The 13,973-nt window shown below is 33.2% G+C and overlaps 1 long non-coding RNA gene across 1 annotated transcript; it reads left to right on the top strand.

Moving 5' to 3' along the window:
• The first annotated feature begins 6,995 nt into the window (after positions 1-6,995).
• On the top strand, positions 6,996-13,227 carry LOC133175873 (uncharacterized). The gene is made up of 3 exons (XR_009719336.1): positions 6,996-7,044; positions 10,346-10,493; positions 11,681-13,227. It is a non-coding gene; the product is annotated as an uncharacterized LOC133175873 (long non-coding RNA).
• The last annotated feature ends 746 nt before the right edge of the window (positions 13,228-13,973 follow it).

Here is a 13,973-nt window from a genome sequence, read left to right as displayed (position 1 = left end):
ATTAAACAGAAGATTCCTTCGATATATCTATATGATTGTTGACCAATGACGTGTCTGTTAATTAAATTTGTTCTTTGCACTTACATGTACGTATAATGTTTGTTGGTTATACTGATTGGAAGAATTCTCTGTTATATATTGTAATGATCATTGATGCGAAATATAATGTCATACAGACAAACAAGTAACTCTCACAACAAGGTATCAAAAATGACCTAGTACAAAAATAGATGAACCTTTGAAAGAATGCAGAGTACAGTCAACGACCATTTATGGATTGGTGAATGTGTTGACCTCTTGTGGTATGTTTAGAAGTTTAAAAATATTAAGCCACATTAACATTCCATAAACATCAAAGTCTAGTATTATAAATCCAGAGTACATTTGCATCTCCTTCCCTCTGCCACTTACACACTAAAACTAAATACGATTCTCTGTCTTTTTTCTACGTAGAACGATCATTGTCTGAAAGTAGAAAGTATACTGAAACGCAAAAGAAACGCAACAAGCAGTAATCTACAAATATTTGAACCTTTTAACTAATGATTTTCAAAACTGATTACAGTTAAGTTAAACTCGATTTAAAAGCATCAAAGATTTGCTAAAAATGTTAAATGATTACCTTTTAACTTTAGAAAGTAACACATGACTGTTAAAACACCCCCCTTTTCAGCCATTCAATTATAGCGTGGAAGACTGCCATGCACAACAACTGCAGCTTGATTTCCACGATGCAATAAGTTCATCAATCTCGGGATCTGAGAGAAAAAAATATTCTTTGCCATTTTTAAATGTCCGTTTTTCAGATGATGAAGTCGAATTTTCTCTAACCTAGCGCAGTGTAGTAACACTTGGACTTCCGGTCAACGGACTATCATTCATGCAAATGATACGTATGAGCCTGTTAAGGCGTGTTGTCGTGCATTTTTGCATCTGCAAATCTCCATCACCTTTATTTTCAGATTTTCCAGCCAGAGCACTTGAAATGCGTACTTAAGTCATTTTCAGGAAGCCTTGACATCTCTTCCGGAAACGAAAGGAGAATTTATTTTGCGAAATATTGCTGCATTACTTATGATAAACAGATACAAACCCTTACAACCCAATATTTTTGTCAAATGTTTTGTTAAACATGCAATTTTTGATTTCTGTTCAGCGGGCTCAAACTTAACTTCCGGTTATGGCATGAAAATCATTCAACCGTTAAATTATCAATACTTACAAAGTTGAAGATATCCGTACTTTTTAGATACAAAATTATATCCTTTATATGATTTTCCCCTCTAAAATAGGATGTTGCGTTTCTTTTGCGTTTCAGTATATATACAACGATCAAGCAGCAGTATTGATTTCACGACTTGGTGGCCATAGTATGATGGCGAGTAAAGAGAAGATCAGAGTTGACGAAATAGTTCTGCCGGATTTTAAACCACTTCTACAAGATGCCAATCAACTCCTCAGAGACATTGAAAACTTACCTATGAGGAAAGATGATGTTCTGATCAGTTCCTATCCCAAGTCAGGTAAGCCTTGTTCCAAAATTATGAAATTGTCCAAATCACATGTGATATAGTATTTGTTCATGACCTGGTATTAATCCCAGATCATCCTGCATGACTGGTAGGGTATTGTAGAATTTACATGGTCCTTTATTTCCCTGAAAGAATTCAATGATTATACGGATACAGTGAGGATATTCATGTAATATTTAACAGTTTAATGTTGAGAGAGCTGAAAATGTTATTTTTAGAAATAGAAGAAAACTACATGATAATGGAAAGTGGCGTATACCGTAAATCATTTAATTTTGGCGACTCCTTATATTCTCGAGATAGTCGTTGACTCTTTATAAGGGAGAGAAAATTTTCACGAATTGTGGTTTTTACTCTATGTAATCTTAAGGAATAATAATATACGCGATCATTAAATTTTCGAGAGCACACTTTCTCGCGTAATTACGCGAAAATAAAGTTCTCGCAAATAAAAAGAGTACATAATTAGCAAATAGAAGCTGAAGATATAAGTTTATGTACCTCGGTCTACAACGGATTTACAACAGAAATTTAATATAAAATAAATATAATCTAAAATAATTTAATTGTGTTTGTATTCTAGTCTCTGATTGGTTAATATCCAAAAAGGAACACAAATTATTTCTGTATAACCTGGTTTGGTATGGGGACACACCCCCCTGACAACCAGCTGAATCATCTGTATCCATACAATCCTCTCATTTCCAGTCCTCGGGATTCATGGAAAATTCCATATTTAATAAATGTACCAAACAATAATTCGATCTTACCACATGTAAACAAACAACAAGGCTGCTAGGTCTATGTATCAGTTTTTACCTCCCCTCGCTTCCCATCACTTCCGGTATTTCCGTTACTACGGTTGTATTATCGAGCGGCAAATTTGAACTAATAAAAAGCAACGAAATTTTACACCCATAGTTATTTAATGATTTTAAAATTAAATTATAAGGAATGACTCTAATTCTTGGCCAAATTATTCGAGTATAACCTGGTTTGGGTTAGTTTACGCTGTTTTATAATCCGCTTCGCGGATTATAAAGCGTAAACTGACCCAAACCAGGTTATACTCGAATAATTTGGCCAAGAATTAGAGTCATTCCTTAAATAATCAGTCAAGGTAGAAAAGCAATGTTTTGTCTCAGATCTAAGGTTAGCAAAACTTTAAATATTGAAATTATGGCCTCATTATTTGACACATATGTCAGAAGCATATGAGTTAGGGTGTGAAGTTTGGGAAAACCACAATGCATGTGATGTTGAAAAGATACATTTAAAATTCCAACACACATGTGATAAGTACTTGTTCATGACCTGGCATTAATCTCAGATCACCCGGCATGATTGAAGGGGTATTGTCGAAAATTATACGGTCTCTTATCTAGTTGAAAGGATTTAATGGTTTCAGGTCAGTATGGAAGAAATACAATAAAAGAACACAGAAAGATGAATTAAAATTTGACGAAAAGACTCAAAATTAAATAATATTATTGTAAAAGTCTTGGGCATGATATATCCCATGCAATGTTATTAAAGAAAATGATTACAGAACTGATATGGTTCTTCTTTTTTCCTTATTTTTTTCTTTTTGTTAATCTCCTACTAGTAGTAAAAGGAATATACCCAAAATTTAAAAGTAAAGATATAATTGCCGGGTTAAAAATGATTTTTTTTTTCAGGAAAAAAGATTTAATTTTTAACAGGTACATCTACAGTACCGACCGGACACAACCTAACACCAGAGCGAACCCAAAGCGCACCCCGGGTTCGCTTCCTGGGTTCGCTCGGGGTCCGCTGCGAATCCGCTTTCAGAAAATTTCGGAGCGCTCTGGGTGCGCTTCGGGTTCGCTCTGCGTTCGCTCGGGGTCAGCTCTGGGTCCGCTAGAGCGAACCCAGCGTTCGCTTTCCGGGTTCGCTTTACGCACTCATGCGTGAAGCGGACCCCGCTTTAATCTTGCCGCCAGTAAGCCCCGCCCCTTGTATATTCCAAATTTAGTAGTGAAATCGATCATTACTGTTTTTATGGCGATCGAAACATGTAAATGTAAGTGACAATATGGAGAACGTTGATAATTTTTTAAGAATTACACCGTACATTCGACGTAGAATTAACACTTTTATTTTTCTTAACTTACAAGCTAAGTATATTTCGAAAGAAAAAAAAAGAAAATGGTGTTAAATTTATTTTCGATGTATCGGATGGAGTGAAATTGATAAGAGTATCTTAATAAAAAAAAGCTTTCAAATTCATTTGTTTACATTATTCATGCGTTTTAAAATAAGTTGGAACTTCCAATTGTAATTTCAATTGCTAAATCGTAATTTAAATGTTTGAAAGACAAACAACTGAATTATGATCTTATCTACGAAATAGCTGAGACATACTGTACATGTAAAATGCTAAGTTTCCATATTTGGCAGTTTACATTTAAGCTAGGTTGTCGTTCATTATAGATGTATATGTAGGTCGTGATAATCACTAAAAATTCTCATACAGTGTAACTTGAGTTTCGTTTTACAGATCATTAATTTTATAATTTACTTCCATGCTATAAATCATTGTTTTAAAAGGCGAGTTTAACGGAAGACTTATAAAAAAAAAAAGCAACAACAATCAAAAAACCAAACAAAACAAACAAACCGAAACTAATAACTGGTCCAGTGATAAGAATATATTATTTTTTTAAGTTGTTTTCAAACTACATGTAAATGATCATTTGAATAGTTTGTGTTCCTTACTGATTCATGCCCCCCCCCCCCCCCACTACATACATGTTCATACTGGAGCGACATGTTTACAAACAAAATTCTAAATGTTTAAAAATGAATAAAACAAAAAAGAAAACAAACAAAACATGCATTCAATAACTGCAAACCTGCATGAATAAGTAAAAGAAATTTAGATAATAACGCCCGATGTTTTTTTTTTTTTTTTTGGTTTTGTTTTATTTCCATGAGCCCCCCACCCCTCTCCGTACTCGAATTGTTTTCTATGGGCCAGTTGTAGCTATTTTAATTTCAAATAATATACAGTGTTCTCTCTCTCTCTCTCTCTCTCTCTCTCTCTCTCTCTCTCGTAAAGCTATTTTACATGTACTGATTTTCAGCATTCAGGTGGCAACAAATTACATGAATATGTACTCTTCATGCAACGTACCAAAGAACTATGACGTTTCTAAATTCAAAAATTAAAAAAAAAAGAATAATTATTGAATTTCTCATTGATAACGTGTCCAGACGAGGTACATGTAACTTAAAGAGCATCGAATGTAGGGGGAGTATATACTCAGGTATACCGTGACCATGGAGACAGTATACATCCAGCTAGCAAGAGTCAATTAAAAAAACCCACCGCAATTGCTCTTAACACCCGCAATATCTTCGAAACAGGTGGATGATAACCGACACGTGATGACCTTAGCTTTACTTTGAAACTATACTTATTAAAGTGTTAAAATTAAATAATTATGACAATTACAAAGTTCAAAAAGAGGTACCTATGTAATGAAAAAATATATGTACGTTTTCGTATTAAGGTAAGTTCAACTTACTAAAGTTGGAATTACGTGTACTTTTCATGAACAGGTATAAAACGTACCCGTCTAGTAATATCCATATAAAGTATTTCGAAAATTACATGTAGCACAGGTAAGAGGTTCGTGAACATGTAAACCTGTATATGCATGTATATATCGACGCGATAAGCATTTCTGCGTTTTTTGTTTTTGTTTTTTTTTTTTGGTTTGTTTGTTTGTTTGTTTGTTTGTTTGTTTTTTTTTTTTTTTGACTGACTTGCAAGTAGTTACAAAAATTCAAAAACATACAATGTAAGGTCTACATGTAGGATCATTAGAATTGACAAAATAATCTTTCCCTATATACATGTACTTAAATCAAGCTATTTATTAAATTCTGGTAAAAGACTAATTAAAAAAAATATCACAGTATTTACAAAAATTAGATTTTTTTTCTCCAATTTACGTATTGACATAATGCACATTTATACTGTACAATGTATATTTAATTTTTTTCACGATCAATTATTAAGATCGATAATTTCGATGTTGATCTGGATAAATTAAAACGTGCATGTAAATTGAAATAATAAATAAAAATAAATAAATTAAAGCACGTACATGTTTTTAAACTGTATCTTGAGATAATAAAATACTATAATTTATCGAAGACCTGTGTTTTTTAATTCTTTTTTTTTTTTTTTAGTAACAATTGTTATGACCATTATTATCTTCTTTTTTTTTCTATTATGAATTAAGGTACTTATTGTCTGATAAATTTACGCAATGTATATTTATATATTAATGGATTTTAAAAATATAAAGAAAATAAATATGTAAATATACATGTAACATGATAATACCTGGATAATATAAATATATAATGTATTAATAGATTTTAAAAATAAAAAAAAATAATGCAAATAGATGTGTAAATATTGCATGTTGTCTGGAGAATTAAAATATATAAATATAAAATCATGTTTAAAAACCATATTAATAATATTTTTACACTGTACATTCACACGCTTTGCTTGTACAATGTGTAGATAACAAACTGGCATGTTGACTTGTCGATGCGCTGATGGTCAACGCATTTTATCCCTTATCCTGATTGACAGACCTGTTCGGCATGTTGATTGGTCGACGCGCTGATGAGTTAATCGCTAATCCTGATTGACAGCTCTGTTACGCAACACCGAACGCGCGTTCGCTTTCTGGGACCGCTACTGAATTTGGGGTTCGCTTTCGGCATTCGCTCTGGGTCCGCTCTGGGTTCGCTGCGGGTTCGCTACGGGTGCGCTCCGGGTTCGCTCGATCGGGGTCAGCACTAGCGGACCCCAAGCGAACCCGAAGCGACCCCAGAGAGCGAACCCGGGGTGCGCTCTGGGTTCGCTTTCTGTTAGGTTGTGTCTGGTCAGTACTGTAGATATCATGAATTAAACGAGCAAGTTGATTAACGAAAATTCTATTAATAATTATCACGGAGGTAGAGATAGCGCTGACGGGAAAAAAGTCTATCAGAAAAATTAACTAGGTAAAAATAGAGACTGTCCCTGGATAACATTTAGTCTATATAATCATTAAAACAAATAATTATCACAAAACACAAATTGCACGAACTTTGTTAGTGTTACTTACATTTTGATATGCTAATAAATTCGATTATTACAGCACAAGAGAGTATTTGGCTTTGATTTTGGCGAAGTAAATTTTGACACAGACCCAGAGTAAACAGTAGTCAGCCTCAGCAATTTTAATGAAATAATGTTTTGAAATGATAAAATATGTATTAATATATTTAATTCATTCTAGGAAACCATTGGCTGAATGAAATCGTCCCTCGTCTTTTGCAAGGAACAGTTGAGTCTTCCCACAGGTTGATATACACTTTTTTGGCGTTCGTGCCCGATCTGCAGGTTCTAGAATCGGTGCCCTCTCCTAGGACTATGTACCCACTGACTGGTCTGTGTTTTTGGATGAGTTCTTTCGTGGAGGTATAAGTATCACACTATATTGAAATACAGCCTTCCCTCATAAAAAAAGAACAACTTAAGGAAAACATACAAGAAGAGTGTGGGAAATTCGTAAGAAATTATCAATATATGAAACCTTTAGAGACATGAAGGTACTGCACAGCATTCTACGATAAAAGGTCCGCTTTGGGGTATATCACACGAAAAAATAGCCTATTCAACAGTATAATAATCTAAAGGACATAGGAGTGGTCTTCAAAATTATTATCCAAAATCTGGTATAGTAAATATATTACAACAATTCGATATATCCGCGGTCATCAGGCAATGTTATGGAATTAAATGCTTAAACAGTATTCATTTTTTTTTTTAATAAACCTGAATCGTAAATATATTACAACAATTCGATATACCCGGGATCATAAAGTAATGGTACGGAATTCGATGCTTAAACAGTAATCATTTTTAAATAAACCTGAAATTAACCTATTATTTGAGTATAGCAGACACAAAGCATCAGTGGGGTCGGAGGCTGTCCTCTTTTTTTCCAAACATAACTTTTTACTATTGAAAATGTTCATTGAAAGGCCGGTCCCCCCCCCCCCCGGCCCACTTTTTGTTGCACTATAGTCAAATAAAGATAACGTAGTAGAGTACGAATAAAATTTGGAACTGAAAGAAGTTGGAACCTCCAACCCCCCCCCCCCCGCCATCCCCCCAACCCACCCACCCCCGACCTCCACACCCCACGAAAAAGGATTCTCTAGTTTCTACAAATGTCCTTTGTTTCTTTTTGCTTGTCAAGATTTCTTTTAACGTAAATTGATAAAAAAAATTATCTGGCTGCCCCCCCCCCCTGCTTACTTTCAAAAACGTTGCTACGTTCCTGTATAGAACGGTAAAACATGATTTTTAAAATTTCGCACGAATCTGGCATCAAGTTAAAATTTCGAGGAAAAAGTCGGTATGGAAGTTAATTTTCAGAAATTAAAGTTATAATTCTTGGCAATAGATATATGTATAATCAACTTTTTGTTTAAAAATATCAAAAACACTATAATATATTTCGAAGTTAGAAGTGAAATTTTATAAAAGAGACCACAATTTTTATCTTATTCATTTTCTTATGCCGAAAAAGTATTTGATTCGCAAATTAGGTTCTGTAGTCACTTTTAGGTAAATTCCAGTGCATGATTTGTGTGCAATTTAAAGCAAAAAGTTACGGAAATTAATCTATTCCTCTGCGACATGATATGGCATGATACAAGAATCATGCATTTCTTTGCGATAAGGTTTGTTTTCTATTAAAATATATATTAAAAAAAATTCTATATTCCATACAATTAACTTGGAATGCTTTTGCAAGTAAAACCTTCCTCTTGAAATTTGTAAAGGAGTGAAGTGGCATTGACATTTGCAGTAGAATAGATTTTTAATCCCTACATTATGTTCATGTCAAAACTCTAACTACAGTTTTCGGTAAATATATGTAACCACTTATGTATGCTTAGCTTTAAAGTTGAAATCGGGCATCTAAATTAAAGGGAATATTACTATTTCAGCGGCATTCGTTAGCGACATAAAAAAATTACTTGGTCATGTTTTTGAAGTATTACTGTGCATCACAACAGAATGGGGTCCGTAATGTAATGTTTTATTGATGACAACATTGAGCCATCGCTATATCTCCATCTAAATTTGAGAGTCTTATTCCATCGTAATTTCCATATAGATTGTTTCAATACTTCAGTAATCTTACATTCTTCGATGATTTTGTACAGCTGTAGCCATGTAAAATTAGACTTAAAACGTGCATATATTTATGAGATGAGCAGGATGTAAGGATTCTTTTAGAATAAGATTTCACTATTTTTAGCTTACCTCAAAGAAGCTAGGGGAGCTAATGTATTACCCTCAGCGTCTCAGGTTAAACTTTTTGAAGCAGAATTCTTTTCTGACAAGTACTTCCATGCATTATATTGATCAGAGTTGCATGGACGATGTTTTAGTATGTTTCATTTTACCAGTCCAGACTTCATATGCTGCATTTTCAGCCAAAGACTGATCAGCTAACTATAAGCCCAATATTGACCAAAATTGCAAGGATGATACATATATGGATGCACACAACTAGACTTGCTTTGAATGCTGGATTTGACCTACATTTTCCGGATGATTAGGTTGAAGTATATGCAGCAGGATCATTCCAGTGTAAATTCAAGCCCTCCCTAGACCAACCTAGCTTGGATTTTGCTTCTAGTGAAGTACTCTCATAGACATGATTTGTATGCTAGATCCGACCTGCATTTTCTGGATGAGTGACCAGTTTAAATTTTTGGTATAAGTCCATTCCCAAGTAACTGCAAGCCCTATCTGGACCAAAATTGCATGAATGCTACATCCCTACACTACTAGATTATTAGTTTAATGTGGGACTTTGCCGTACTAAGAGATAACATTCGTTGAGGTGAGCTTAGTAATCTTTGATTACCTGTGTTTTCTTCTGTTATTGATTTTTCTTTTACATTTGTAAAGAATATATTTATGGAAGCTGGTTCAGCCGAGAAAAAGAGTGGGAAGATGAATCACTGCAACAACCAGGGATTATTTTGGTTCTTTACTATGAAGATCTGATAAAGGTATGTTTGCATAACTATTAATTACATAAAGTAGAGCAGATACTTTTAGATGTGCTATGTATATATATATATATATATATATAGAAAGCACAAAGAAATTCACTTTTATAAGGATACCCACTTCCGCCCCAGCCCGGGGTTGAACTCTCGACCTACGGAATCTGTCTCCTAGCAGTACAAGAACAGCGCGTTAGACCGCTCGGCTATCTAGGCAAGTCAAAACACTTGCTTTCGATGCCGATGGAATTCTCACAGCGCTGCCCCGGGCTGGGGCGGAAGTGGGTATCCTTATAAAAGTGAATTTCTTTGTGCTTTCTATATTAATATTTCTTCACTTAGGGCAGTTATGTTAGTTTAAGAGTTGTTGTAAATTGTGCTTTTTATATATATATATATATATATATATATATATATATATATATATATATATATATATATATATATATATATATATATATATATATATATATATATACAGTTGAACTTCGGAATCTCGTACACTGATATCTCGAATACCATGGATATGTCGAAGTGATTCGGAAGTCCCACTTATTCTTTAAGTATTTTACCCCCCGATATCTCGATTATGTCGAAGTTTTTTCTCTGTCAAATCGAGTTCGAGATAACGAGGTTTGACTGTATATATATATATATATATATATATATATATATGTTTACTTAAGAATGGGCTGGAAACGATGGCTCTCATCTCTAATTTTCTTGGTCTGTCATCCGATCCTACTTTCCTGCAAGCTGTCTACAACGAATGCTCCTTCAGAGAAGTGCAAAAGAGAAGGAAGGGCAAGTCTGATGAATTTATTTATAGGAAAGGTAGGATTAACAATTTAGTAATCATTCTGTAAATTGAAATTTTGTAATTTGAAGAAAGTCAGACCTATGCATAAGGCTCGAGCCAGCAAAGTTAGGGATTTAAATAGGGCGTGGAGTCTCGGTTTTATGTTTTGTCCGAAAGCCTCGTGACTTAAACATTTAATTCCAAATATTAACAAACAGTCACTACCCAGTTTAAGGTGTGAGGGTTTGGACTAGCAATCTTCCGTGCAAGAAGTGAGCTCTCAACTCAGTCATCACTGCGATGTGAACAGGTTTCTTTTATTTCCACTATGGAATGACATACGGGATTCAACGACTTCAACCTAGCAGAAGAGAAATTTAACCCGCTTCAAAGAGTTATCTTTTTTTTCTGAAAAGATTGCAATCGTTAATACCCGTATTAACAAGCAAAGAAACTGAAACATTTTGTTGTTTATATTTATATCTTTTAGGAAAAAATGGGGGAAAATTTGTATTTAATAGTATGTATTATCAATCTGTACTTTACAAAAGGTGGATGGGCCATAAAATAGTAGACCTTTAACACTTCTTTCATACATGTATTTGACAGTTTTGGAGCTACAAATGGCTTTTAATTACCAGATCTAACTAGTTAAAAATTCACTTATTGTTATTGCTGGATATGACAGTAATACGTAATATGCCTATTCTTAAGAAATAAAGGAGAAAATATTCAATGGATATAAATATTCTCAGATTAAATAGAATGAATTGGTGTCTCCTCCTTTTCGCAATGATAGCTGAAGTTAAAGAAAATATGTGATAAAACTGAAAGAACAGAATTGAGCATTTTCTTTGAAGCTTTATACAGCTGTTTAACTCACCCTGCTGCAATTTAACATAGATATTTTTTCAAAAAAACGATTTTTTTTTAACATTTTTACCATATGCAAAAGTTGAAACTAAAGGTATAAATTACAAATGTATGTGAGGAACTTGACCGAGATTTGTTTTTGTTTGAAGAAGTAGAAATTAAAATATAAATGATATCTACGAGGTCTGGTATTTCTTGTATACATGCATAATAAGTTTGAAATCTTTTCATATATTTTGAAGAAGTAGAAATTGAAATATACACGATCACTTCGAAGTCTGGTTTTTATTGTATATACAAGCATAAAATTTTGAAATCTTTTCATCTGCAGTATTTGTTTCTTTTACAGGCACTGTGGGTGATTGGAAATCACGTTTTACTGTTGCTCAAAGCGAGAAATTTGATCTCATTTTCAAGGAAAACATGAAAGATACGAAGTTAAAAATACATTTAAATTAATTTGTAGAAAATATTACCATTGCCAATCTTATATTCCGGAGTGGATGAACTGTCATATGAAATTTAAAACATTGCATAAAATATTTCGGTTATGCTCTCATACTGGAATTATAACCACATGCTTAGCGTAAAGCTACACAAACTACAAACTACATGAGGCTACACACGGGAAATAATAAAACTTGATTAAAATTAAAAATAAATAGGATTCACTCGTCTTCATAAAAACAGTTATTAAAATTACTTTCATATATTACGAAAAATTATAAAAGACAACAAGTCGGATCCTAGAATACCTTTGAATTATCGTGGAATCAGTCTTTTATCTGTGGTACATGTAGCTAAAATCTTCGAAATAGTCTCTTCAAAACCCTGTATGGGCTGGAGGAGTACGTCAATATATTCTTACCTAAATCTATACGATCAGTGATGGCAATGTTTCTTTGCGGTGTACTACCGCTTCGAGTTGAAATTGGACACTAAAAATTTGAGACACCTCAAGACAGAATTTGGAAATTTTGCAACAAAAATGAAATTGAACACGAAATATATTATTTTTACTACATTGCAAATTATATGAAAATAAGAGAAAAGACGTCTTCCGCAAAATAGGATTTAATACGTGCTCAAATGTGTCATTTCATAATACATTATTTTCTCATATTCTATGTAAATTTCCCAGGAAATCTGCTACTTATATATTTGATGCTTTTAAAACCCGCCAGAACTTCACGAGAAGGATATTCTAATATCACTATCTTCATTCATGCGTTTATTTCTGTGTTGTCAAAATATCAACTCTGGCATATAAGTCCTTTGGGCCGGATGTAAGAAACTAAATCTATTGTTGTAAAATATGTGGTGTAATCGTATATCAATACATGCCACTTTAATGAAAAATTCTTTGCTTACATGTACTTTCTCAGGTACTCCTTTAGTCGTTTCGATTTATTGTCTGTAAAATGTGCCTAATGCATGATATAGAAAATGCAAGACATTTATTTATACATAACGACGTTCATTATAGCAGATTTAATCGAAGTATTGAACGACTTATACAAGAAAAATATAAGCCTTTTTAATTTGGATACAGATGTACTTTTGTCACTATCAAATGCCATATGTTAACTAGTTTTTGGTATAGATATCGTTAAGAAGGACAATAAATTTTCCATGAGTATTCACATTTTCAATGTTTTTATCAAATCAAAAACAAAACAAACACGCAAACAAAGAAAACCCAAATTAAAAAAAACACATGCATTTTGTTACTACAAAATGTATGCTTATTTTTTTATTTACTGAGACTGCATGCATACAGACTGCACCGCATTACATTTGTTTTATTTGCAAAATAATTAAATCCATTAATCGCAAACAGTTTCCACCCAAAATGCATGTGTTATGCATGTTGGTCTTTTTCTATTGTTTTATTAAACACCAACGTTATCAAAATTAGTTTGAATTAATCTTAATAAATTTTGCTACACGTATACGAGATTTCAGAGTGATATTCATACATGTATAAAGTGAAATATAACAGGAACATGCTTTTCAGAGAAATCTTCTTTTTTAGCCTATTTGTGTATTATACAGAATCTACGACTTTCAATGAAATGTACATGTGAAATCATATGTAATTTGTTATGGGAGATATGTGATAATACCTGTACATCACTGTATAAATGTCTGGTACTATTGTAAATCGGTACAGATAAACGAGCCTCAGGTCAATTTAACATAAATTATTTTCGTACCAACAAGTACTGTTTTCTATTCTTACCAAATTATTGGAATAAACAGAAAGCTGTATTATATCTAGTCAAAGAGGATGAAGGAATAAAATTATAATAAATTATATAAATTATTTTATAGTGTGATTATTATCTTATAGATTTCAATTACTGAATTTGTGATGATAGATAGATAGATAGATAGATAGATAGATAGATAGATAGATAGATAGACGGACGGACGGACGGATGGATAGATAGAAACTAATAGTAAAGATATATATAGCGGGAAAAAGTATATATCTGATACATATATATTATTATAACAGTAACTTGATCCGAGGAGCCGTATCACGTCGAGTTGACAGGCGCGGATCATCAGATCAAACGAGACGCGAAGCGTCGAGTTTGATCTGATGATCCGCGCCTGTCAACGAGACGTGATACGGC

Source organism: Saccostrea echinata, unplaced genomic scaffold (assembly GCF_033153115.1).
Source record: "Saccostrea echinata isolate AGI-Se365-2 ecotype Australia unplaced genomic scaffold, CSIRO_AGI_Sech_v1 ptg000064l, whole genome shotgun sequence".
Lineage (NCBI taxonomy): Eukaryota > Metazoa > Mollusca > Bivalvia > Ostreida > Ostreidae > Saccostrea > Saccostrea echinata.
This window is presented reverse-complemented; position numbering and strand designations above follow the sequence as displayed.